This window comes from Bombus vancouverensis, chromosome 1, assembly GCF_051014615.1.
Source record: "Bombus vancouverensis nearcticus chromosome 1, iyBomVanc1_principal, whole genome shotgun sequence".
Classification (NCBI taxonomy): domain Eukaryota; kingdom Metazoa; phylum Arthropoda; class Insecta; order Hymenoptera; family Apidae; genus Bombus; species Bombus vancouverensis.
This window is the reverse complement of record NC_134911.1, coordinates 21,062,988-21,088,478: the sequence shown is the minus strand read 5'-3', so window position 1 is coordinate 21,088,478 and position 25,491 is coordinate 21,062,988. Positions and strand designations below refer to the sequence as shown.

At 40.2% G+C, this 25,491-nt stretch overlaps 1 protein-coding gene across 1 annotated transcript in view; it reads left to right on the top strand.

Annotated features, from left to right (window-relative positions):
- Positions 1-25,491, top strand: part of LOC143303288 (UPF0489 protein C5orf22 homolog) — a 339,177-nt gene that overhangs the window by 30,123 nt on the left and 283,563 nt on the right. The window lies entirely within an intron of this gene.

Genomic DNA, 25,491 nt, shown 5'->3' with positions numbered 1-25,491 from the left:
AGAGCCCGTCATCGCGATTACCGCGTAGGTCGTTCAACCTCTCCGAGAGGAAAGACAAAACGCATGACAAGTCGTGCAAAGCGAAAAACGAGAATTTCGCACGCCTAAACGTTCTGCTCCCTAATTAAACGATAAACGATGGCACTGGGCGACCGGAAATACCGTGGATCCGGTGTCGGAGGCAGCGTCCAGATAAATCCCCGTGCCGACATTGAGATTTGCATTCTTTTATTACACCGGACACGCCAGACAAAGCATAAACGTCGTATCGACTAGCAGACTTCGTTACACGTCAGAGTTATGGCTTCCTTCCTAAATATCTTCGTTTCTTTTTTCTGAATGATCTTATCGTTCTAGTTGTATCTCATTTGCCTCGGTAATGCGTGCTCGATCGCTTTTATCCTTCTTTTTATGATATTATAATTTAATACGTAGTCGACCAGTCTCTTTTGTTTTCTTTTTCTTTCATTATTTAAGCTTTCAAATCTTTTACGGATTTATTCGCTATACGTTATAAATATAGATAAACACTTAAACTTATGCTTTGCTGTTACAGTCCTAGAGAAACGACAAGACACAATTGCACGCAAGTACATTTAGTTTGACGAGTAAAATGGTCATACTCGGGGGTAGTTGTAACTTGAGTTCCACAAGTTGTAAAACTACTCTCATTCTTTAAGTCGGTGTCTTGATAGCTACGTGTACATGAGCATTTCGGGTCGGTAATTATGCGAACTCGAGCGAGAGACGCAGCAAGACTGTAACGATCGGCTCTGCAGCGAATCATCGTAACGATCGTTTCGCGCGAATCCGGCAAAGGAATGGAAGAGGATCTAACAGAAGCTTAGAATTCTAAATATCCAGTTATGATTTCAAGAATATAGGAGTTAGTCGTTACGTTGGTTATCGGTCTTTGAAAACTTTCGAGTACACTGCGAGAATCCAGGAGGATGATGTTGCTAACCTTTTTTATCCTGCCGAGTTTTTCCATTTGGAGGTTTCTTTTGAAAGGTACGATACAGATTTTTCTGATTTTGCTTCTTCCTAGCTTTTTACAGTAACTCGCTACTTTATCGTATCTTTAACGTTAGATTCTTGACTCTTCTCATAACTGTGATCAATGCTAAATTTAATCCTAAACCAGGAATATATCTATTAGGTTGTTCGAAAAGTGTCTTTCTTTTACAGACACGTCTTTTACAACGACAAACATGAAACTTAATCTGTCGAACATTGTGATCTTTAGTTTGATAGAACAACATGGATCATACGTAATTCGATAAAATAATATAAAACAGAAAATATCGTGTATCCGTTATTTCCTTCTAAAACGAAAGAAACTTTTCGGACGACCTAATATATTGTTCCAGTTGTATCGTTATCCGTAAAGATTGGCTCATACTCCACAAAATTCGTAGAAACTTTTAGAATATGAGCGGACGTACCAACCACCCTGTATAACTGGTGGTACAAGAAAAAATTCTACGCGAAAAAAGAAGTCGAAAATATAGAATAAAAATTTTTTTTTTTAATTTTTCCATCGAGACAACGATCTACAGTGAGATCCGTTATAACGTACCGCACGTGTACCGAACGAAAATTCAAAGTGGATTTTCTCGAAAACAAAGCCTCAAACGAAAAATTTTTATTCTATATTTTCGACTTCTTTTTTCGCGTAGAATCACCCCCTTTCCGCTTGTACCATCAGTTACCAACCATCCTGTATAGTTAGATCGTTCTAAGATCTCAACAGCGAATAGACACATTTAACATCACTTAAATCAAGTATCTCCGCAAAACGAATTTTTAGCCATTTCCAGTTATATTGCTCTTTTTATTTATAATACTTAACATCAAGTACTTTTCTTTTTATCAATATCTACTAATTATACATAGCTGCCCGAGATAAAGCCTGGGGCGAAAATTAAATTAAAGAGTTTCGTTCCAAGTATTTTTCTATGTTTACAGTCGTTTAAGTGTTCAAATATTTATAAACGATAGTATCCAAATACTTATGTATGTTTCGTTACACACGATCTTAATTGCGTCTTCTGTTGTTTTTTACTTTCATAAGAGAATCTCCGAACAATTCTCTGTACACGATAGCTATCTGAATTCATTACGGCCTATAAAATACAAGATTAATTGCAGCGATAGTTTTTTTGCCTTTTGTTCACGAAACGCTGGACATCCTTGTCGCGTCCTATTTATCGTTTGTGCGAACCACCGCGGAGATATCGAATCGGACGAATATGATCGTACACTTCCGTTCATAAGTACTAGAACACCTGCTGGTTTTATATGAAATATATCAATTGATCTAAAGTATCAAGGAAACAATTACTCGATCAACATTTTTTTTCCATTTTCGATCCGTTTTCAAATTTCGATCGATTGTTGTACATGGCGAAAATCAGTTAAAATTATTTGCAAGAATAATATTTATAATAAGTTATGACAATTAACCCTCGATTGGCGTCATTGAATTACAAATGATTCTAGTAATTTATGTTATTCTATTTATGTTAGATTATAAAATTTAGAGTATTTCATTTCATTTTATTTATGATCCAGGTTGAAGATGTCTTTCGGCTGGTACACCTGCCTTTTAGGATCTTATTTCGCGATATCAGATTGACTTGGTACAATACCACTAATTAATTGTTAATATATCGAACGAAGGCGTGTGTGCTAGATGGAAGTTGTAGATAGTCGAATAATATTTTGTCGATACGATCTCATGTAAAAATGAAAGTCGTTAATATTTGACAACAGTTTCTGTTTCAAATAAGACTCCTCGTATAGGGCTTGTATATTTTGTTCCGATTGTGTATGTTTCTTTGTGAGTTCGCAATTATTGATACGACTAAGGAGAATCGAAGAAAACGGGTCAAACGTGAAATTCACTAAATTTCATTGAAATTTCTGATACTAATTCCGGAACTTGATCTTTCCGATTGATCTTTTCCATTTTCATGACGAATCTATCTTGTTGTGAATTTCTTGCGCTAATCGAGCTAAACGAGCTTGATAAGCGTCAGATTTTATTTTTAATAGGAGAAAAAGAGATTAAATAACATTAGTAGGAATTACACGAATTCCTTAGAATTTAGAATTAGAAGAAGTTTAGCTGTGAGTCGCTTTAGTTCCTCATTATGAATTTTAAACATACATAATACACAGATTTATGGTTAGCGTTAACTAGAGATAAAAGTTACGAATGCCAGTTCATACTTTCGAAGTTTCGAGCATTGTGAATTCATTGCGCACTGAATTATAAAAAAGACTGTTTCAATGGTACGAGTTTTATATCTCTTTTGGCCTTAAGACCGAGTGTAATTTTTATTATTTCTCATCTTTACTCGTCCGACGAGTGAATTAACAATATAAACCAACTTGTTAGTTCTACCACTGACATGGTATATTCTTGCAATTTACTCGTTTGTTCCTATATTCTATGTATCATTCTCGACATCATTTTACGCGGATTAAGCTTTGCAACAGTCTGTTCATACGTCCATCGTTCCTTGATCTTTTCATATTCTTAGATCCATACTCTGTTGCTTTTTTGTCACTCTCCTGTCTTTGGTATACATCAACGGTAATTGTAGAAACTAGCGATTTCAATTAAGCTTGTATTGTATTTAATCTTATACGCGTTACATAATAAAAAAAAAGAATTTTACAATTCGCGCTTGAATCGATTTTCAACGGTTATGCTTAATCAGGCGTGTCTAAAGAGATTTCTTATAACATTTTTAGAAAATTGTAGGTATATTACGAGAGTCGATCTTTCCTCGGGTCTTAGATACGACACTGAGATAGCCTGTAAAATTTCATACGACGCGTATCTTCCTCAAACGCTGTTGGATTAGAGCAATCATTAACGTAAAATTACCGATTATGGACTGAGAATTATTATTTATTTATTGTTGAGGTTGACTGATAGAAGAACGAGTGGATGAATTTGTAATAGAAAAATATATTGAAATAAATAAAGGGAGAAGTATACAATACAATAGAATCGATAGGGAGCACGTTCACATATTATTTAGTAAAAGGAGATTATCAAAAAAAGTTAACCTTATAGCTCTAGCTAAAGGCTACAAAGAACATAAATAGAAATCTATTTATTAGATCCTTTATTCCTAGACCTTGTAACCCAAAACGTAATTTACATTTAAGGGCACAATAATATGGACCTCCCCTTATTTAGAATATTTCTACGTAACAGCGTCTCCAGGTCACGGATATACATAAATAAAAACGTAGAGTTTTTCTTCAAGTAATTACTTCAATATTTTTAGACTATGAAAATAAGATATATAGGAAAATAGGAACGAACTTTCCAACAAAATTCCACTTTGCCTCCTCTTCGTTTATCGAACGAAATTTTATTTTAACGTTCGATTGATTCCGCTTATTCAACTCTCTATAAACTCCTATTACGCGAACGAAAAATAACAACATGCACGCAACAGTGAAAACTGTTTTATAACTCTTATAACACGATCTGTTATAATCTATTTGTAAACTGTCATTGAACGAGTTCAAGTAAACGGAGTTTCTACGATATTTCCGAGGCAAAAAAGATTTTCAACGAGCAAAACGTCGTACCATATACACGAAACCTCGTTAAATAGATAGATTAAAGTTATCAGGGATCTGCGAAGAAAACACGAGAGCGGAATAAGACGAAGCATTTACGAGGGGCCCGCGCAAGTATCGATCTTCATAGATCGAGGCAAGGTAGATGATAAGAAGAGGGGTAGGGAGGACGTTGGAAGAAACAGCAATTTATCGAGAAGAGCTGGTGGCTCTAATATACCTTAATAGATATCCTATCGGCTGATTGGGGTACTTCACGGTTGCTAGCGCAACCCTAAATGCCGTAGCCGTAGCCACGGCCCTCGGAACTGAAAGTCGGCGGATGCGTACTATTAGAGGCCCGACGTACCGTTTTACTGCGCAGTAAATGCAGGTATAAGGCGCGACTTTTAAATTCACTTACACCGTGCCGCGGCTCGGAATTAAAACGCGAACTTTATTGCACTCGACCGGTTCTCTCTGTCTCGCTTTGCAACTTGCACCGTTTAGCTTGCGGCCGAAACAGCAGAGTTGTTCGTAGATGGTAGTAGCGGCAGCTGGTGGAAAACGAGAAGAGTATCGGCTTCTGTAGATACTTCGGGGGATGATTTGCGTGGAGAGGACCATGCGATGGATGTCCAATGCTCGGCTCGCAAATGGACTCCGACGATGGACAGATTGTAACCGTTTTGTTGCTGAGACGTTACTTACAATTATGCCTCGGAGCTAGGCATAACTCGATGTATATTCTTCGAACCTCTAAGTTTTGTTAATCCGTGGCTTGTGATTTGAACAAACAGCCGGCTATTGGTCGTCGATCGTTTCGAAAGGGTTTAGAGACTTTTAGCAGATCGTTAGTTTCGTACTTCCATCGTGTAATCTTCAGATACACGTAAAGTATTCCGAGGAAAGTTCTAGGTACAAAATATTATTCTTGCAAATTAGATAAGCGTACTGTAACTTCCGACGAGGACAATTAAATTATGTTTCTTCCTTTTATTTTTGAAGAACCACGTCTTATGGATATTATCGTGTAACAAACATTGGTTTTCAATGAAATTTTGTCTTAGTCGTTGTAAATGATAACATTCGGAATTATTTTCGTTCGTGTACGAACGATTCGTTTAACTCGTTACTATATTCTTTACTGGATCGATAATTTTCTTATCGAAGCATTTTCTTTCGAGAGTATATGTGTTTCTATAAATTTTGCTGCCACGCGACAAAAGTATCGAGTAAAAGGTTACATCCTAGAGATGATAATCAAAAATTTTCATCTTGATACAAGACACATTCGTGTACCTTTTATTTCGAAATACCGATATACAAGATTCTAATGTTAACTCTAACTACTCGTACAACGTTGAACCAAAGCGAACGAACCGACACGAGAGAACGAGATCCCTTTTGCTCGTGTAGGAGCACGTGTAATCACGTAACTGTCTCTGCCAGAGAAAGGGCAATGTAGTCTTATGTTGCCAATTATCGTTCAACGCGAACGTTCGAAAACGTAGTTAGCCAGGGAGGCAGCCTATTGAACGCGTACAACATAACACGCGAGAATTATGAAGAACGAGAAGAAAATGGTAACAGCTTATTTAAATACAGCTTTATCGCGGTCTCCGTTGATCGTAAATTTTAGGATTCCATATTCTTCCGGTTTCACAAGCGGCGCGAAATGAATTTATGAATACGCGTGGGCAATACATTACGGCCACGTCTAATAAATATCAAGCCTCTTCATTTACCTGTCCGAGCAATACGCTTTCTGGCGAGATACCGGCCGACCATCGGTCTTAGAACAATGGCGGGAACGCGGAGCCGCGCGTGTTACGCAAACGCTCGGGCAAATTTCGCAATTCCCACTACGCTCGTATTTGTGGGATTTGTGGGTGGAGTTACACCGAGATGTTTTCTACGCTTGACGAGAAAATGGCAGATCCGTATCGTGATCGCGAAACGACCAGAAACGGGGCAGTTTCGTTTCTTACTTACGGGACACGGTTTTACCAGATCGTACAAAACGTCGCAACGCTGCTCTCGTACGAAATAATACGCCCCTCGCTTCTCCTCTCGCCCACGGTCCTTATTTTTCAGCGTTAACATCAATCTGCCATTCGCTTGGTAATGCCAGCTACGTGGGCGATGCCATTCTGTACTATTCGTGTACTATTGGCGCCGCAATGTCGTTGACTCTGTTGATTTTAGCGTTTATGTTCTGAACAATTAGGGACAACGTATAAGACTTGTACGATCATCTAATGCAGATTGAGGTTTGAAAGACCTTTAGATTTCTGGTGATATTGGCGTGAAATTAACGAATTAGTCACTGTACCCATTCTGACTGGTTCCAGTATTAATATTAGCTGAATGTATTGATAGCATCGTCACTATAGTTTAGAAATTCAGAGAAGTTTAGGAATGTATTTAGAAAGTCGTAACAGGTGTTCTCTTTTCTTCCGATTAATTTGTATAGAACTCTATACCGAAGTCCATTGGGAAACTTATCTTCATGGTTCGTTAGTTTTAAGTGCAACGAAATTAAGGAAGAAATGGTATCCATCAGAGAGGTCGTGATTTGCGTGTGCAGATCATAAAAGCAAACGAGACTACATTTTTATATTCTACTTTCGTCTAATGCTTTCCTGCACAGCTTTTACACCTACGATATCGCATTCCACGTGTTTTTTTCCAGTACATTCATCTTTTAGATGGCTTTACTACGACGCGAATTCGAGATGAACGCAAAACATTTCTCAGGATCATTTCGCATAGACACGACACGTGATGTCGTTGATCCTAACATTACGACATTTTCCCGTGATTTAATGCTTCTAATGACAACGTCGGAAGAACCATTCAAACTCCGTATGAGACACCATAGCGTTCTTATTATTCTTCAACGTCCACATCATGAAACGCAATTATTCTTCGTCTTACAGAAACTTACTCGTCGATGGACAAATATTTTATATAATTGGTACGCACGTAATAAAAGTTCATTAATTCTTTCTATTGTCTACGATTTTCGTTCGTATAATCACGTTCAAATACGTAAATTTAATCAGAGAGAAAGTTTATTTAATTGAGCACTGAATTTGCTTCGAACAAATAGAATTCATGTAAATGGAGTTTTACTGTTCTCGAATGAATAAACATTCCGAGTCTCGTATTTCGAATACTCGATACGTGATACGTGATACGTACCTCGCCTGTGAAAATCAATTAAACGTTACGACGAGTCTACCTGCTGAGTGGGAACGTCACAATAAACGGCCTTTGATCCAGTTCCATTCGTCGGTAGACGGAGATCTTCATTGACGGTGAACGATTCGACGATACTCGTGCGGTAAGGAAGGGCGTAACAAAGACGTAACGGCAGCGGAAATAACAGGAAGTCGTATGAAACAGCGTTTTCCTAAATGGTGACCATAAGCTCGCGAAAACTAATAGCGTAGGCAGATAAACGCTGCGCTCGTTTTATTATCGAGATAACTCGCTTCACGAGAGCTGCAAGTGGGTTTGATGTAAGAAACTTTGTTGCATAAGCGACGATTTTTTCATCCTCCTCCACGGTTAGTGGTAATGCCATTCGATTATCAAAATAGCTGACCGTATATAGACGGTTGACTTTCGATAAACCGTAATCGAATGACGGTGTGAAGCCATGCCTTGATTAGAAATCTCTAGGAGAAGTAATATCGTACTCGTGATATCGAATATGGATTAGCAACTTTCGTGATGCAGATTTTTCTAAACAGAATAAAACGAAATTTTGAATTGGTTCGCTGTCGATTAAAATGATCATCTGCTGGAATAATTGTCCCAAAACATTTGAACAAAATTGTTTTGCGTGGATTTTATATCTACTTATTTACCTATCGATAACACGTATACTCTTCATAGGATGTACGTTTTGAAACAGGGGATACATAGTTGTTCATACGTGGTCGAAACAATTAAAGTGCTAACAATTTACTACAAGTTTCTAGTAATTCTAAAGGATTTTCATTCTATTATCGCTTCTGTTGTCTATGTTGTACGAAATTCGACGTGATTCCCTACAAGCAAATCTACTTTTCATTCGTTTCGAAATCTCGATCAGATGCTATCGTATATTACAAGGTAACGAAATATCATTTATTATAAATAATACAAGAAGAAGACTTAGCCGAGAGTTTAGCCAGATATATGAAAATGTTAAGATGGAATCTTTATGGGTTGATTTTCGTCGTACATGATGGAACATCGAAGCGGTATACCTTCTGAAATGAAGCAACATCGTAAAACAGTTTTCCTGGAAATTATTCCAAAGTCTCGCCCGCAGGTAAGCAGATCGTCTCCCGTCGATCAGGTTCTCGTCATTCAAATTCAGGATGTGCCGCGTCAAACGGGTAGATAGACTTACTTCCAGAGTAATTACTTGCATGTCCGCGCTGTAATATAGCCGTAGTTCGTTACACGGCACTGGGAGGCATGCTTACGTTGAATTTAGTAGCTAATTTCAAGTTAGCCGATATGGTCGAAAACCACAGTGTGTATAGATTATGGTTTCATTAAGTAAAAGGTAGAGGTAAAATAAGTTGGGGGATTACATGCCGAGCTTGCCGATCAATTTTTTATGAAAGCGTTGGTACTCCCGCTCGCCTGCCAGTTCTTTCTCGATCGTGTAATCATCCCGTGGATACATAATCAATAATCGATACTATAGGCGGCGAAATCATTCGAACCTTCCAGCTTGGGGCAGCGCAATGATCGATAAAGCCGCCCACGCAATGAAAGAACGCCCTCGTGCTCTCTTCCATGATTCCGCTGACGTGCGCTTTCCATGCGAAAGTTTTTCATTGTATACCACCGATGCCGGGTATCCGTGAATGCATCACCGTATCCATCAGGATGGGTTGCTATCGGTCGCTCGTCACGTTTTATTGCAGCCTGCCGGTAGCCAATGTAGAACATTGATTTGCAAACTCGCCTCGAGATGGGCACACCTATAGTTGCCACATACACCACGCCACCGGTACACAGAGTACAGGGTAGTTCATTTATCTTGATCAGTACCAGTAACTTTTACGTAAAATGCTATAAAGAATGTTTCACGTTGAAGTTACCTCGGCCGTGCTGCGTACGTAATGGCTTGTCCAAGTTTTTTTACGAGCTTCATCGCATGCTCGTCAATATTTTTCGTGAAATATCACTTACCGATGATCTTCCCAGCGAGTTTTACGACCTTCGTCTTTCGCATCTTCGTACGTGTATACTTAGGCCCTTTTTAACATCGAAATTTCTCGTCTGACAAGATTTTTGGTATTTCGAAGTTTCATGTAAAATAAGAGGTTTTTTTCCATTTTCGACTAGAGAACGAAGTTTTTCGATCCGATTACGATCACGAGCGATTCTTCGATAATAATTTTTCCACCTACGAAACTTACTTCGAAGGAAGAATTTTTTTTAAGTCGCGATTCAACAACGAAATCGTTCGATTATGATTATGTGTGTGTGTGTTTTTTTTTATAAATAATTGTCGAGATGTTTGGAAGAAAAAATTTATTGCAAAGGAAAAGTCCGTCTCTCCTAGTGAAGAATGAAATTGTTCGATTAGGTTACGATTACGTATGTGTATCTGTTCCAAAAGAAGAGTTTATTTTCGTTTTAAGGGTCGAGTAGAAAATTCTACGATCCCCGATCGATACGACGACCATACGATTACGCGTGATCAAGTATCAGACAAAATGACAATCTTCGATGAACTTTTTCATGCAGAGTAAGACCGATACGAATTTCTCGATGTCGAAACAGTCTTCTATGAATTCTACTTGTGTGGCAAGACGAGATCGTGCGCACACAGAGTACGAATTAGCTATTTGCTACGGTATCGCGTTCCTTCGGCACTTTAACCTCCTCATTCTTTTACCTGCCAGGCATACACAAGTTCTTGCCCCAGAAATCACAGTACTTTAGTCCTGCCAGGTTTATATTATCGAAATTGCTAGTGAATGTTTTACTGCAATCAGATACTGACAATTTCATACCTCGCGAAACCTGGTATGACACAATACTATGAAGCGAACGTTGATGATTATAGCCGGAATAAAACGAACTGTAGTACAATTATTCTAAAATGTACAGCACTCTCTTCTCCTATTGACTCGAACATGTTTGTTTTCATAAGACAAACAAAGATAAACAAAATATCGTTCGCATATTTATATAACGCGATTGGTTTCATAGAAACCAATTTACATAAAGCATAAATTGCTATTGCAACGTACGTTTGTCTTTTTGCTTTTCCTATATATCTACCACTAATCTTAATTAGGTCAGCAAGCTTTCATTAACCTTTTATTAACATAGCGAAAGAGAAGGCTACGGTTACATTCAACACTATAAATTTTATATACGTATCGTACGTAACGCAATTATCGATATGTATTTTCCATTAAAAGGTAAATTTATGTATTTTTCTTATCGGATACCAGAAATACAAGAAATCTTGACGATAAAATTACCTACTTTCTAAATCGTTCGTTTTGAATTCCTCGACATTTTATCACACTGTTGTAGTATTAAAGTAGGAAATAGATATTTTGTCTATCTATAATAGTATTAGTAAATCAGCAATTTTTCGATCAAACGTTACGTAGCCACCGAAAACGCCAACAGACGTGCAACGATATCGACTCGCTCGATCCAGATAATCTTAATCGATATGGCTGTCTCACGAATCAATGCTATCGGTTTTCCTAATGGCCCGTATCGGTCTTGGAAAACGTTCCAGCTCGGTGAAACAGGTGATGCCTCTGAAAGCTGGTCGAGCGAGGTCCGGTGCAGATCCTCGATGCGTAAGACTCCTACGCACGACTCGCGCGGAACATTATCCCTGGAACTCTTTTCGTAGCGGTGACGAAGAATAGGTAGCACAAAGAATAAGAAGTGGACGTGGCAGCGTCACGGAATAAAGGAGGAAGCGTAGAGGGTAGCGCGAGCAAAAGGAAGTGGTATGGAACAAAGAACAAAAGTGGGCGAATTCCCGCTCGCTCGAGATAAAGAGGAGGATCTGGTAGGTGGACGAGAGAATAAGGAGAAGCAGAAGACGAAGAAGAAGAAGAAGAAGAAGAAGGCTGGTGCCTGCCTCGGTCCGGGAGATATTCGCCGACTAATTGAATTTACGAGCTCGCCGAGCAACCGGCGTGGGTCGTGCCGGTCTTTGGACCAGATTCAGTGTCGGAACACCGCCATTAGTGGCCGCTACGCCTGATTCCTCCAGTATTCCACGACGATAATCGTAAGTTCCGCGATCATACGGCAAACAGCCGAAAACTTCGTCTCTTCGCGTATACGTGACCGTGATATTTGATACGATACCAGGTGTTCGCCATTGGTGCCATTATGCTCCTGTTGTTGTATTTCTCTGTGCTTCTACCGGCGACCTAGTCGCCATACCGATCTGCGTTCACGTTTGCGGCCGACCACGGGACTCGTATAACACACGTCGCAGATTTTGTTAGGATCGAATCGTCGCATCTAATGCCGTTCTCATTTTCGTGGGAGGTTTCTTGGGTGATTTTATTGGTTGCTACGCGTGATGCTGACCACGAGATTGGCGAGTGAAGTAGGATGTTCGTTGTATTCTCTCAGTGGTCGTTTTTACGATTTTGTGCTCTTGTCGTGGTGAAGTTAATTCGAAGATAACTTTACTTCCATCTTTAATTTTTTTATTTAACGATACGTTGGAAAATTTAAGGATGTTTTTGTGGCGGTTTATTTTAGTCGAACATTATGAAGAACGAGAAAGGAAGAATTTGGTTTGAAATTCGACTTTACGCGCTTGCTCCGTTGGCATGATTCGAGTGAATCTTTTTTCTCGATCTTTACCTTTTTTTTTACGATATGTAACTTGGTCGGTGTCCGGTCGCTGAACAGATCGATTCAATGGAAAGGAACCGGTCTCTGTTTGTTCGTGAACTCGCACCGACAACCGGTATAACTAACCTCCCTTAACAGTCAACGTGTGAGAGCGCAAAGTCGAAGAAAAAAGGTGCTATAGGCCACTAACACTCGCCTCCGCACCTGGGCGTTCCTAATCTATTTTCGCAGGAATACTTCCTTTTCCAACCTGGTGACCGCAAAAGAAAATCATTCATCGTTTAAAATATACTTTGAAAACAAAACCTCCAATATGTTATCTACGTATATTCAAGATATATCTCTTCTACCCTGCCTGGAATGTGTTATGCAAATTCTGTTCGACGAATAATTATTTTTCAAATATTCCAAGTTCCGCTTAATCTCAAAATGTTAAAACATTTCTTTACTCGAATCGTTCAAACGTTTCTAAAATTCCAACTAGAGTGTCTATAGAGAATATCTACGTATCCTTATTTTCCAATAAAGTATTTCTTCATCGACCTCCGCATTTCGTTTTCAAACGAACTTCTCGTCGTCATCAAGTTCCTGCGATCGTATGAAGATATTATTAAACGATACGAAAAATTAATCAGTATAAGTTGTAATAAGTACGACAATGTGCAAATACTTTTTGCGAGCACCGTGTACTTATGAAATATTTTCCATTTCTTCCATATCAGGCAAGCTTTCCAAAAATACTAATTCTTGGAATGGAAGTAAGGACAAATGTATACTATGGTAGACTATTGAAAGAAACACATCCCGAAGTGGTTCTTTTCATCTCGGTGATTTCGTAAAAAATTCAGTAGGACGCAACGCGCCGTGGCCCCCTTTAAGGGAGAAACGTTTCATCCATTTTTTCTGCAACCGGCTCGCCCCATCCCACCCTGAGAAAGATGTCCAGATTGTGTCCGACTCGTTCTTAACGAGCGTGTACAAACAAAATTGCTGTTCCGGTAATGGCTACGGTTCCGTGGTAGTTGCCGAGCGCGGCGCGGTTTCGAGGATGGTTATACGCCGTGCACGAGACTGTAAAAGGTAAAGGAAGAAGAAAGTGGTGAAAGCTCGCGCTGCGCGGAGGCGTTTGTCGAATAAATGCCGACGCTTTTAGCACTTTTCTCCGAGCGGCTCAAAGCCTGCGTCTTTCTCCTTCTCTTTCTCTCTCTGCCCCCTCTCTTCCTTTTTTCTCTTTTTCAATCCCCGTCTTTCTTTCTGCTTTTTTTTTTCTTTCACCTTTCGTTCCTTTTTTCCGTTCGTTCTCTTTTTAACCGCGCGACTCTTGGAATCGCAACGTGGCGCGTTTCGGGGACCGGTGTATACACTTTTTCTCCCCTTTCCCCTTTTCTCTTTCTGCTTTTGTCGAGCTTCCCCGGCATTAAAACCGCGGCGCGACTTCTCCGTGCGTTTCACAAAAACGTATCCGCGGTTGTTAAACGCTCGCGTTAACGTTAATAACGATAATGGACTCGCGAGATTAAGAGAGGAGAAAAGAGGAGAAGCAGAGAGAAGGAGGAGGGAGAGAGGAGAGAAAAGAAGGGAGAAGGAAAAATAGGGAAGAGTAAGAGGCCGGAACGAGAGACCGACTACGCACGGGTCTCCTCGTGTGTTTCCATCGGTGTTGCATAATTAGAGAAAACGTCATTACGCCACCAATTACCAGAGCTTTCGGCCTACCACGAAAATTAATTAACGCGCGGTGAATGCGAGAAGCAGAAAACTCGTTACGTTCTTTGTGTTACGTCGGAGGTCTCGCGTGGACGCGTCGATGAATACGTGTGATTTGCGTGTGAAAAGACGAGAGGCAGAGGCATAGATGGCTGATCTCTAGAATGTTGAGCGAGGTATTCGACCAGAACTTGCATCGTTTCTCTTCCGTCGTTCGTCATCGATCGCTTCCACGTCAGAATCACAAACGACACGTTCGAGTCTAGAAAAAGGAGAAGAAGAAAGAAATTTTCTTCTGTGCCACGAGTTTCAAGTTTTCTGCGAGAATTCGATATACATAATCGAGTCAAAGGATCCTGGCCGAACAAAGGCCTCTTTGTATCGCAAAGCATCGAACTTCTGTTACTCGTTTAATGGCTAACTGTGAATTTACAAGTACGCGAATAATAGTGGTAGTCTATGAAATGCGAGCTCCAAGGCGTACGACAGATGCACTATTCAAGATTTCAAGAGATCTCGAGCATTCGAAGCTCTTTATAAACAAGAGATTTCAGAGGTAACGATCCCTTTATACGTAGCGGATATTCAAAGGAGCTTGACCAGATATCGACGCGCGTTCAAAGGAAGAAATAAAGAGAAAAGTACCATTCGAAAGTGCTCCACGGCGAAGGTAAATATCCGTGAAAAAGAAATCACTGGATAGTTCTCAATGGTCAACAATTAGCGTGGCGAACTGTTTCCGACGTGCACGCCTTGTTAATGTTCGTTTATTCACACCAGAAGAAGCTCGGTTTCTTTTGATCTTCAAACGTCTTCTTCATACACCTACGTACTCGCGTCGATACGCGTACAAAGATGTAAAAGGAGTCTATAGGAATCATTTTCTAACTAACCGGAGATACAGAAAATTTGTTCATACGCGACTGCGTCTTGGAAAAAAGATGGATTTGAACATTTTTACGATAGACGTGTATTTAAATTTCGACCAAACTGAAGATTTTCGTGCGTGCTATTCTTTTCTAAATAAATCGATTTTAATTCATTGCATTTGTACCTATAAATCTTTCAACCTCGATCTTTTCGAAACTTGAATATTAAACAATTCGCGCATTTCCAAATGCTGAGAAATTCGTATTAATATTTGTGAAATCGCGTAAGAGTTATATCGAATCTATCGGCTGTTTCTCACTACGCGCGATCGGAAATACTATTTTGAAAATAAGAACAGACCAATGTTCGCCCATCTTTCATCCACGATTCCACTCCGAAACAAAGTTCCGTTGAAGTATGAAGGATCAAGAACGGTGTAGTTCACCGCTTTACATGCTGCAAAACATAGTCTCGCAGCAATGGCGACTATTTTTGCACGTTCGTTGCATATAAGGTCCTGGCAAGCGAGTTGGCGCGCAAGACATGTTCAAGATGTACATACGAACGCGAAATCCAGACGTGCCGAGGGTCGAGATGATATCAACATGAGTTGGCGCCAACCTTCGGTTTACGACATATTGCTTCCTGCTGACTGTTAATACATGAATCATACAGAGAAGCACGACACCAACGTGACGGCGACGAATCGTCCTAGTTGTCGTGCAACGATCTCTCTTATCTGGCTGTAAAGTTTCCTGAAAACGTCTTACACGATTTTTCGCTCGGCGAGAAGGGAAACAAACCACGATGAAATTGCTCGACAGACGATCGTCTCGACCATGATCCCACGAATCGGATGTAAACGTCTTGCGCGCGTGTCGGTTCGCGTGTTAGGCGCGCGGTTTTCTTTCGTCGGTTTGCTTTCCTCCTTTTTTCGTGGGCGTAAATGCAGATGATATCGGGATTTTTAATTACGCTCTTTGTAATCAAAGTCTCGGACGACTTTTTCGTATACGAGTCGTTACACTCTATCGAGGGTTTGAATAAATTTAAGCTTGGACGCTCGACCTCTTTTCTTACGGCGGATAAAATGCACAGAATTGCGTTGTTTGAGAAAGCAGAAAGTTGAAATTTCTGCTTTATCAATGTTCGATTGCTTATCAAATATTTCCGTGTAATTCTTAGAAAGAAGATTTACGACGCATAATCGTGTAAGTCGTTAGTTTCGTGCTTCCCTTTGATCTTTTTACGAAATCGCAGTTCCGCTGCGTTTCTGCCGCAGTATTCTTCGTGTAACTGGAAGAATATCCCGTTGGAAGTTGGGAATAATTGGATCGGTACAATTAGGGAATGCACCCTTTCCCGAGCCTCCTTCTATGCTTTTTCTGGATCCTGCTGGTTCTTTGTCTCATTGGTTCAGTCAGCATCGGCGAAAAGGGACACTTCTGCCCTCCTCCTAATGGAATCGGATGCTTCTTGTTCCGAATGTGCTGGCTCAGCAATGTCAATAAAATTTAACAAGCTTCCCATTTACCATTTGCGGAATCTTCAGCGCGCGCTTTGCGTTTTCTTTCCTTCTTTCCTTCCTCTGTTCAAAGGATAATCGCTTTTATCGTCTCGCTTCTCTTCGTCTCCGCGTACCTTTCCATCGACGTTCTCTCCGTTACAGGCTACTTCCTGTTTCGTCGTTTCTTTTCCATTCTTATCTGGCATCGCGAACGATGATACTGTTATTTTAGAAATTCTTCGCCGGATATTATCGCGGAAGAAAAAAGAAATTACCGTGCAAAGCGGCAACAAGGACGCGTTTCTGGCATTAAATGATGTTTCCGTCAACAGCCACCGACGTTGTGCTTTATATCTCGCTAAGAGGTATGGCCTAACGAACCACACCGCAGCCAGTTAGCTACGTTCAACAGTTTTTCGTCTTTGTAATTCCAGCGGAAAATTTATTATGTTCGTATTTAATTTTCGCATCTTTTCCCCTCCGCGCGAATTCCTCCTCCGTTTGGACGCTAAAACAACGACGAGTAATACGACGACAGTGAACCACCTGTACTCACCGGAGGTAATTAATCTGCCTGTTTTTAGTAAGCAGCGATGCAATTATCTCGTTGCGATCTTGCCGACGTTGTTTCCATTTTTGTGAGAAATATAGTCCAGAACAAAGAAACTTACGTATATACGTATACTTCGGAAAGAACAGTCCCAAGTAGCGCTTAAACGCGTGTCAGCTCAAAAGGTCTCGAGTTTCTGCTTCCAATTGTTTGCATATTTTATTCATTCCTACGTCGTTATTTCTGCGAATATCGCTGCTAATATTTCACGATATCTCCGCTTTAATAAATTCCGAATGTTTTCACGTTCGAGCCAATAGCGGATTAGTCTTCCGTAATTGCTTTTAAATTGTAGAAGAATACGTATGTACTTAGGAGGCCCGTAAATTCTCAGTACATCATACACCGTAAAAGACGTAAAATCGTTGAACGATTACCTCCATAGTCGTTTCCCCGAAGCCTCTGTTGATTCTCAATGCAGCCCGTACGTCGAGAGTGCGCGTTATCCGCGACGCGACGAGAGAACATCCTGGCGTTCGTTTCGGCCACGTTGCATAGAAGTTGCAGACGTGTCGTGTTGTTCGCGTGTACGTACACGCGTACCATTCGCATGTTTGCTACCAGTTCGCTCCTTTCGCGTCCGAAGAAACGCGAGGAAACGCTCGATTCGGCGATCGCTGTTCGCGGATCAGCTCGCGAAACCAGTTTCTCTGCCTCCGACGCTCAATCTTCTTAAAGTCTCCTAATATTCAGCCGTGTCTGCCCCCATCCAATTATCGATCCGTCAAAAGCATCCTCTGAGAAACGGCGAATAGCTTTACTTCTCTGTCATTCCATTCGATTTCTCTCGTTCGTTCGTCGATCGTAGGGAAATCGATGGTCCAACGAATCGATTCCAGTTGTCCTTGTTCCGGCGGAAAAATACGGTTTTACGTCTCGTTCGCTCGTGCCGAATCGATCGGAGAATTTACGGTAGCCGATGTTTAAAGTGCGAGTTCCGGATGAATAGAATAAATGAAATAAAAATGAAGTTGCTCTGTCCTCCCTTTATCTCTTTCTTTCTGCTGCATAATGGACACGCGAGGAAAGAATTGGCAAAAGAAACGGTGTAACGGCTGTGTGTTTTCGCGAAGTAACGCTCGATAATCGAGACTCGGTGAAGCCAAAGTGACGATGCCAAATATTGTTTTTTTAACATTTACCTTCGGAATTCACGATTATTTCTGTTATCTCCCTGCGACCGACGGTTTTATAAAAATACCCAATTTACTTTTTTCAACACCGATGAATATTATTTATATATCGGAGCAGCGAAATACAGAACTCTATGGTGTCGTTCAATTTGTCTCCTGAACAGTTCCATTATCGAGTAGAACTTCGATACAGTATCCGAGAGAAAATCTGTGCGCGATAAGAAAATTTGCGAAAGATAGTGTTATCTGTAAACAGTAAGTAGAGAATCCGCAGTCCTTTGATTCGATTCGAAAGGAATAAGCATTCCGTGTGTGCACCAATCAACACTTTCGTCCTTCGTAACGGCCAATTAGCCGGAATAGTGGTATTATGCATTGAACGGGGGGAGGGGAAAAAAGCTTAATACGTTTATTCACGCACAACACACGGTTACCGGCGCTGGGTACCGTAATTCTCACTTGGCATTTTGATGAACCACAGAGATATGTATTCCGGGGCATTTTTCCCTATGCAGTTTCTTGCCTCGCCACGCCACCGTGTATTGATCGGAATAGACACATTAATCATTCGCGTCCCTCAAAGAAACCAATCAACGGCGCTTGTTGCGCGTGGTTTCAATTAAACATGGTAAATTACAGCGTGCTTCATTTACAATTAACCGTGCTTCTTAAGGTCGGTTGCCGGCGACTGAGTTACACATACGCAATCAACGTTCATAATCACGGGCGCACAGTTGCCGTATCCCCTTAATGAGCTTTGCGTACTGTTACTCCATCAACTTCTCATCGTAATTGTAAATGGGTCCTTAATTTTCTCGAACCGCTGTTGTACTCTTGCTTGTTACTCTCTGTGTTAACAAGAATTTTTTTGTTATAAGCACACCGTGTAGCTTGCCGTTTTCCGCGCGTACGTTTCACCGCGGTTAACGTCTGACTACCGACGTCCGTACTCCCTTCGTCGATGTATGCGTTAATTCATTGTCCATCGTGGTTACCTCGACGTTATTAAGCTAATCAATCCACAGTCAATCTACATTATCGTATCTCGCGTTTCCATCTTCGTGTTTTAATACAAAGATCGTAACCGCTATTATTCTCCCTAACAACGATTCCGAAGACTCTTAACTTCCGAGTCAATTTATTCCAGTAATATTCTACCTTGTTTCAAAATCGTTGAAATTCTCGAAAAATAAACGTACGATGGCTACAAATTGAAGTAAAAATACCATAGATGCGAGAAAAACGCAAGTTCGTCTCTGTCGATTATCCGATTTTTGCGTCATTTGGCGGCGGAAAGATATTTTGATACGACGTAGTCGAAGAACAGAATAACCTGGTAAGTTGAAAGATACGAGCTTAATAACATTTCTTTATCCCTTGCGTTAATTCAATTCGATTAGATCGTATGACGGATGTTGTCGATATCTTTAAATGTTCAACACGTTGACGAACACGCGTATACAGTTTGAAGATTAAGGGAAAAAATAATTTTGCCGTATAATTGACAATGTACCGAGTCTTAAATCTACTGGCTTGCGAAAGATAGGAAACGTGATTTATCCTGTCTCTGCCGTGCAGTCTTCGTACATAGTTATATATCGACGAATCGTTTCTCTCGTAGTTTCTATGTTTTTCCGTTGATTTCTTAGTTCGTCAAGGAAGAATCGTGACTGCGGATCATTGGAAGGAGCAGGAAAACACGATCGATAAGAAAACCTGTAGGAAAACCGCAAAGAGGAATCATCCGATGTGACAAAGAAATATCGAAACTGAACGGCGATCCAGCGAATCGACTGGTCGACGGTGTACAATACTCGGCCTAACCGTTTCCTTCCCTTCTCCTAAGCGTATCCAATAAAGGTATTATTTCCTTTTTTATCCGCGACATGTTCCATTAAGCTCGAAACTTTCTTTCTTACCGCATCGATAAGGAGGCAGAGTGCATCGGGGACCTCGGATACCGAGCACGTAAGTACCCAGGTACTCATCGGCACGTACGTGAGCGTATGTTGGCACGTACGTGCCGTTAAGAAACTTCCTTTCCCGGATTGCTGGCCTGCTGTCACGTGCAAACCATCCGGCCAACATTGTTACATTCTTTCGTCGAGTCTTTCGCCGAATCCGCGGCTCCTCGAACTCTTCGTCGAAGAATATATCCGTCCGCGGAGAGAAATCGGTACGTGTTCGTGATTTTATCGGGTCAGCCGGAGGAAAAAAGAAGTTCGGAGTAGAAGAATTCTCGACCGTGGCACGAGCAGATACGCCGGTTAGATGGCGCGCCGCGAAATCCACCGATCCTTCGCGATTCTGATCCTTCTTCTCTCCTTGCCGCCTCTTCTTTCTCTTGAACGCCGCGAAATATTCGAAATTATCTCGTTATCGATCGCAGAAAACATTATCCGCGTAATATTCGCATGCTCGATAAGCGCGCTATCGAATACACTTGCCAGAACGCGACTCGCCGTTTAATCATAATTATTATAGGCGTGTACCGTACGAAGCCGTACGTGTATGTTTGGACAGGGGAAATTTTATTGTTGCATAGATGTTATCTCGTTCGTTGCAACGCGGAGGTAACGAATTAACCGATTGCTTGCGTTCGAGGAATTGCATTCATTCCAGTGTTTTTCTTCTTGATGAATTAATCTCTACTCGAATTAACAGTTTTATAGCTTATGATGGATATATCGCGAGAAGCCCTGAGATTGCTATTAGCAATGGCGATATTTCATTCGAAAGTAGTTGGAGATATTTCTTCGAACCAAGCTAATTGAATTTTTCCAAGTTTGCGGCCACGAGGCCAAGGAGATATCGCTTTCGAAAACGGATTCTAATTACCTACGTATCTCGTCGAATCGATGCACTCGGTTAGACGAACGAAACATCGGCTCGACGCAACATTTACAAGCGTTTGCTTACGCAAGCTCATCGAGAGTGAAAGGGTGTTTTAAAAACTTCATTTGGTTACAGTTTAACGAATATCCGCCAAGTATCCAATTTTTGTTGACCGCGGAATTTCGCGTCATAAAAATTCCACGAGCTCGTTATATCTTGGCGAATCGACCATTACGCGTAAAAAATTACCGTAATAAATGTAATCGTAAATCAGTAATTTCGTCCGGGAAAAAAGCACTGACCTGCCGAAGTCATTAATCTACGGGCGCTGATTAAACAAATTGCTGCGAGGCGCGAGGCGTCGATGACCGGCTACCTTCTAGTCGCAAGGTGTTCGAGCATGATTTGCGCGGGCTGATCGATCGGTTAGTGCTCGATTAAAAAAGAGAGCTGCGTCATCGAGATAAGTGGGGCTACCTTATAATGAGAGGGCGCACTTTAGACGTCGATAGGTGTCGTGGTACCGTTCCTCTCGATAGCCTATCGGGCCATTTTCAGATATGGAGATACGTCGCGACCAGCAATAAGCCAACGCAACGTGTAATTTAATGATAGCCTGTTCTAATTAATCGTACTTGTCCTTCTGTCCGGTTGGTTGATTTAATATCGCGTTACAGCATCCGAAAGTAGACGGTGCTTTGGAAGTTACTCTTTAATCATTTTCTTCTCGTTCCTGAGATATTTTAAAATTCGTAGTTTTCCACGATTTGTAGATAATATTGTCGTTGGGGAATGTTTTTGCTGGAGAATAAAAGCACGAGACGAATTTGTTCAGAATCGCGTTATGTTTCGATTATTTTCTAACTTGGTCAATTGTACTTTGTCACTGATTCTCCAGGTTATTTTAAAATTGATGCTTTCAGGTGGAAGTTTCAATGACGATCGTTGGCACTTAGCGAGATTGTCCAGGTTCGATGTAATCTATAGACGATAGTTTCCCGAGTTCCGAAACAGTTCTGTATTTTAAAATAATTCAATCACGTAATTCGATTCATTTGGAAACGAACGAACGACCTGAAGTTGCGTTCCAATAAAACTTGCGTTTTTCTTTCCTTTTGCGAATTTGTCGATATTTAATACAGTTTGTTTCGAGGGAAATTTCCAGACCAGAGAAAAATTCGGTGTCTATATTAAGTCTAAAGAGAGACAATTTGTCGAACGTTTGAACACTTCAATCACGAGGGAAATTTTTCTCATCCCCCGAAACTTGGAATTCTTGAAGTAATTTTCTTCGGCTATGTCTAGCATCTATGTCATTTATCGACCAACGCGCCCACTATTCGATAATATATTCACCTTTTCTCTTGCTTTAAATGCAAATCGGTGTCGTGGTGGCACACGTCCGCTTTCATCGAAACGGAGAAACGTTATCGTTTTCACAATTTCTCGCATTCGCGAGGACTTCCTACATTCCGCCGGCAGAGTTTCTCTAGTTGCGGACCACACAACGGCCGGGATAATAATTCCTGTATTGGATAATAGGTCGATTTAGCAAAAGGACCTGCCATCCGAGCAACGCCGCCACAATAGCGTAATAGGTAAAGCGATACAAAATGATAACGCGGGGCAGGCTGCAATAATTTTGCCTTCCTCTTATAGTAGCTTAACTGCGTGCCGTTTATTACTATCGTCACGCTTATCTTAACAAACCAAACAGAGAGAGAGAGAGAGAGAGAGAGAGAGAGAAAGATAGAAGAGAAGCCTAGTAGACTTATCGTTTCTAAAACGCTGGCTACTACAATAGCAAAGATCCTATCAGTCTTTCAACCGAGACGAACTTTTTCCTCGATGGTGGAAGCAGTTATGCCGAATCAATCCATTTCGATCGGAAAATCTTTTATCCGTGTGAATATATGCGCGATTGCGATTATCGTTGCATTTCCAGACAGTCAGCAGCGAATAGGATATTCGTATTTGCGTCAATCGGATTTTTGTTCACTGTACCAGGCGATAATGTATTTAGGGGCTGTTTGTATTTTAATCAATCGGTATTTTCATCGCATGTTGATCGACCACGTGTATACTTCGCGTCATGCACGCGATACAAATCTCGGTTCAAATGGAATTCCAATATTTTCTAGGCATTTATGGCGGTAAATTGCTATCTATGAATATTCTGTCGCATGAATGTTTGAAAATCGACGATTGAATGAAAGTGCCCGGCTAGCGATTAAGCGTCTCGTGGCGCTCGATTATGGATAATTCGTGTCTTGCCAGTATAACGTCCAATCAGAGAAGTTGCGAGCTATGTTTTTTTTTTACAAAGGAGTTTATTGAGTCCAGAAAATACAAATTTTAAGTGCATTATTCACAATAAATATGACTTTTGTAATGGTATGTTAGGCAAAGGTACCGATACGCGGCGGTACGACGTAGCCATGCTGTATTATGTGTCGGCGCTTTACATTTTTTGTTGTATGATGCGGTTTAGTTGCGAGCTATGTAGGAGGAAAGTCAATGAATTTATTGTAAGTTCTGGGGTATAATTTTTGAATGTAAATTTAAAGATGTAAGTTTCGTGGCGAGAGAAAGACGATGCGACTCGATTTTTTGTCGTAAAATATAAAACAGCGTTCGATGAGTTGGTGATAACGTATTTGGTGATTATTAACTCGAGTTTCTAGCGATATTTAAACGATAATGCAATTATTTCGAAATTCTGTCATTTAATCGTGTTTAATGTGTAAACGATGGTCATAGCGTGCGTGTTCTTTAGGCCTAAATTTCACGGCCGTCGGTAATCATTCGGGAGCCTATCATGTGGCTTTAAAACGTTATTTTTAACGATAACGTTCAGAAAAATTCCGTATTGTAATTTTACAATCTTTTTTATTGCCTAACATTTTTCTACGAACTTTAAGACTTCTCCATCGATTCGTTAATCTTTAAATATTACTACGGTAATATAACTTTAAATATTTCTATACACCGTAGTTATAATATATTTATATATTTTTTATATTATAGTTGTTCAATTTACGTAGGTATAATACAGAAAATATGTTGCAAAAATAATTTTTGCAAGGGCATCGTAAAAAAGCGAACGAACACGAAGTGCCTCCTAAAAATGTTAGATCGGTCAATCGGAAGTGAAGTAACAAGACTTTATGCCACGTTGTTGCGTTTTCAAGCGACGAGCCAACGATTCGGCAATATTTCGTGTTTTATGAAACGCATGAACGATAAATAAGGATTATGTACACGTCGTTTATGACCGTACCGACGAGATTCTTCCCGCGCAAGATGGTGTTCATAATGCATTTACGACGAAACTAAGGCGTACGTTATTGGAGACAAAAATAACCAATTTCTTTGGTAGATAAACTTTATTTATTTATCGGTGAATAAATCAAACTGCAATAAATCAGCCAGTATTATTCGTAATTTACCAACACTTTCGCCTTTCAGGCTATTTCTACGAATTTCTAACTAATAAAATTGCTTGCTTTATGCTTTGATGTTGATATTCGAATATGACAATCACGCTATGAAATAAGCTCGTATAAAGATGATATTAATTAACAGCGGTTTTCACGTGATTTGAAAGTTTTTACGTCTCTATTAATACCTTCACGATAGCGTCGCAGTTAAATGGTTCTGTCGTCTAAGTTAAATTTCATGGATTCTCCAAGAATTTGGCATAGCGAATGCCAAGTGCAGGATATTTTATATCTCGCTGGTAATGTCCGGTATTATTTCCATTATAGTTTGTGAAAGGAATATACAGAGGTTGTAAAATCAACAGGGCTTCAGGAATTCGTTCAAAAATTTATATCACGATTGTTATTTCGCGAAACAAAAGATTTCATAGACTTACGAAGAGTTGAGATGTTACTTAAAGCTGCATGACGCGGCACGATGTGCAATTTCGTGTCATTATCGCGATATCGATATTTTATTCGATAATATCGTCCCTGGTCTACGTTCTTCTCTTTTATTTCCGCCATATCGTCCCGTATTTTCATCCTTATGCGTTATATGCATAGTTAAACATTCGTGAATCATTTTGGATTATTTCGTTTCACGCTTTGTTTCATCGTGTATTTACTTTACCGTACAGGTTAGAGATAATATGAATTAAACTTTAGAGTAGCAGTCTTCTAAACGTTGTATTTGGTATAATAAAAATGTTGCAGCAATAAAGAATGTACATATTAAAACAATTTTATGTTATATATCATTTGAAATTTGATATACACCTCCGTCGAAGATCTTAATTCGTCAACAAGCAACTGCTTTTTAATAAAATTCTATTATTTAGATCACCAACTCTATGCTATATTTACTTTTAAATAAAATTGCGAATACATCAACAA